This window comes from Mytilus galloprovincialis, chromosome 6 (assembly GCF_965363235.1).
Source record: "Mytilus galloprovincialis chromosome 6, xbMytGall1.hap1.1, whole genome shotgun sequence".
NCBI lineage: Eukaryota > Metazoa > Mollusca > Bivalvia > Mytilida > Mytilidae > Mytilus > Mytilus galloprovincialis.
The window spans coordinates 14,851,429-14,855,285 of NC_134843.1; positions in this window are offsets into that span (position 1 = coordinate 14,851,429).

Genomic DNA, 3,857 nt, shown 5'->3' on the forward strand with positions numbered 1-3,857 from the left:
GATCCACAAGGAGAAAGTTTGACAAGGGAGAAATTTTAAATTGTAAAATTGAGAATGGAAATGTTGAATGTGTCAAAGAGACATCAACCCAACCATAGAACAGACACTTTTAGCCATTTTTACGCTCAATTTGTTTAAGTCACAATGATCTATTTTGAGTTTTGACTTGAGTTCATTCAAACTAACAAATAGATCTCGAGCTGCATCTATCGTTTCATCGATGGCACATGCACTTTGAAAGGTTTGACAAATCGGTGAAATCATCTGGGTTGTCCTTCAATACTGAGACACAGTGCGCTTACTTATCCCAACCAGGGATGACGTTGTATCGTATCATGTTACAGCATATGCAGCTGGTAGAATGTTACAGATGGCAAACCCGAGACTTTTACATATTTCGTGGACAGGTATATAGCGGCACAAATCTTGTGTACAAGTGATAGTGCCTGTTTGACACCATAGCTCATGCGTATGCTGCATGGAGGGTAAGTAATGAACGCATAAGATCAGAACATCTGTATCTTGTGACTTTATTATTATTATCCTAGTACCGTTGATTCCTTTCACACCGAACTCTTTGTCTACATGAATAGCATGTAAAATTATGCGGGTATTTACTTCATCGTGCGTACAAAACAATTCTTAAAATCTGAATACTCTTTCTGAGCAGATTCAGGGTCTTTGGAAGTGCTAGCTTATTTAATGACTTCCTGATATATCATAGTAACTGTTGATCTACCATGATGCTGAACAATCGATTCGCCAAGAAATCTGATTAAGGCCTGCTGGTTCTCACTGACTCAAAAAAACTTTTCCAGACAGGAATTTGACGATCTTCTATACATGACCTGAAACACTTTTACAGACGAACAAGAACTTGATTCAGCTTTAAAATAACTGCAGTTGTGTCTGCTAGTGTAAGATTTATAGCAAGAATGGTGGTAAAATATTTTGTAATCATCAGTACGAAGATGGTCTAGGTCTGAAGCATCATGCAATATACTAAAATATACATGATCTTTCCGTGCTCCCATAGCCCCAATAAAACTTTTGTTTGTGCTATTTCGTCGCATATTAAAAAGCAATTCAGTAGAAGAACCCTGACATATAAAACACATCATCCCATTGTATTTCATTCCTACTTCATTTAGGGCTTGATGGAATAGATATTCCGGGTCTGAAACGTGACCGAAGAATTTGATTTGTATATTACAATTATCACAACTATCAATTAAAAAAAACAATTAAAGTTATAAAAACCAACAAAACAAATATTCCTTAAAACAAAACAACGATCTTCAAACCAACTAAACTATTCAAAACATACAAATCGACCATACAACAAGCAAAAAAAAAAAAAAGAAAGAAATAAAGTTAGTGATGTGTCATATACAAATATAGTGTCCATATTTGTCCCCAATATGTTACATACGAGGGGATGCCACGCTCGGCATTGCCTTATTTGACAATTATCCTAGTTAAATTAAATGACCTGATAGTGTAAGCTACAAAACGATTAACGGCACGAGAAAGGCGTGTATAAATCAAGGCAGAATTATCACTAAATTTGTGTTTTAAATTGCTATTTCTTCTCACTGATTAACATTACACGAAAGATATTTGGCACACATATAATTACATTAGATGTATGTTTCATTATAATATTTTATTCTGATTGACTAACTGCACATCACGTGTTATTCCGTAAGCAGTTGCATTGCTCAATACAACTTTTCATTCATGAAAACACGTGCTCCAACAATAAAGTGCACAGGTGAATTAAATAATAAAATATATAAAATTCGTGTTTTCATGATCATAACTAAAAAATGTAATTATAAGTATTGAATGCTTCTTTTTGTAACTTTATAGGGTTGTAAAAGCGTTGACCGTGCGTACATTTTTAGAATGAAATGTACTTCGGTCAACGTTTTTACACTCCAATAAATTTACAAAAAGAAGCATTCAATTCTTAAATGAACCATGTCTAATTGATGTAATCAGATTGAAAATCCCGTGAAAGTAACACGCAATAAATTTTCTTTCGTTCAAAATGTGGTTAATTTAAGCTAAAAAAATAGTCTTTCTAAAATCATGAAATACTTATACTTAAATTATATAAATATTTTCAGCTTTCGTTATATGATACATTTGAGTTTTAAGCTAAATGATAAGTATAATTTAAACAAATAACACAGAAAGCAATAATCAATTTTTCGTGTTGAAGATGGTCTGTATGAGGAGGTATTTTTGGGTACCCTAAGAAACCACAAAATTTTGAAAAACGTGACCAGACCACGGGATGTTATGACGACATTCATAATTGGAAAATATAATGATTTTCCAATAGTTTGCATACAAAAATAGCCATGTGTTATCCGTTGTTAAATATTTCGTATCAACTTCACAAATAATACATGTCATAGTGTTTTTTTCATTCTTCTTTATTGAAACATTACTGTTTTTGGCCATTTTTTGTAATATCTTTTTTGGCGTGGTACGGTATCCATACATCCCGCCATTATGTTATTGTGCTATGGTCATTTTTAATCTTGTTTTTCATTTTTGCGTATGTGTTTTATCTACTGAGTGTCTGCATTTCATTTTGTTTTTCTTTGTTGATATATATAATTGTTTGTTTTATATTGATTAAGATTATAACACAATGTTGACTGTTCTGGAGAAATCAGTTTGCGCCAAAATTGCGTCCTTTTGCACCAAAACTTTGTTCTCCAAAGTTACGTTTGCGACTTCTGTGTTAAAATTACATAGTACCATTTGCGCCAAAACTAAAATGCACGATTGCGCCATTGAAAAGAAAATGACTTCTCTCCTCCTTTTTCCGGAATTGTGACCGACAGTTTGCTCTACTAGTTTTTAGAATTGTTACCTATTATTTCTGTTTGTTTGGCTCACACCTTGTTTCCAACAATCAACAGTTTCTCCCTTTTCCTTTATACTAAAAGGGACATTTCAACTTCAAATGTAAACACTCTAACATTGACAACTTGTTTGCTAAAAATACGAAAAAGACTGAAAACGAGTGTATAAAAAACACATCATAGAAAACTAAAGACTGAGCAACACGTACCCCGCCAAATACAGGGGTGATCTCTGGTGTTCCGCAACGGTGAGCAGATTCTGTTCAACATGCGGCATATGTCACAAATAATGAGATGAAATACCAGCATTATCTATCATTGTATGTGGTAAGGTATTTAACCCTTACATTTTCACTCCAATATTCGTTTGGGCTTCACACTTTTTTTTATACCTGGTTAAATTGATATAATTGTTGTATTTCTATGTCTTTGCAAATTGATATTCCAAGCAACATCTTGCTAAGTAACCATTTGTCTTTTTAATTATTTTTTTGTGTTGTGATTTTCTCTTAAAATAAAAATAAGAAGATATGGTATGATTTCTAATGAGACAGCTATCCACCAGAGACCAAATGCCAAAGAAGATAACACCACTAGGTCACCGTAAAGCCTTTAACAATGAACAACAACCAACCAGATAGAAAGCGGCCCCGAAGTGACAAATGTAAAACAATTCAAACTAGAAAACTAACTGCCTGATTTATCAACAAAATATGTACGAAGAACAAATACGACATACAAATATACAGCAACAAACGACAACATCTGGAAAGACACAAAGTACAGATATATATGCGTGTACTTGCAGTTAACTGAAAGCTAGTTCAAATCCAATAACACCGTATACAAATTCAGGTAGATCTAAGACTATTATCATAATCAGTACACCTCTAGCTTCATAATGATTTAGTGTAAAGATGTTTTTAAACCATAGTTATAATATAACCTCTCCTGTATATTGATTAAAACAAACTA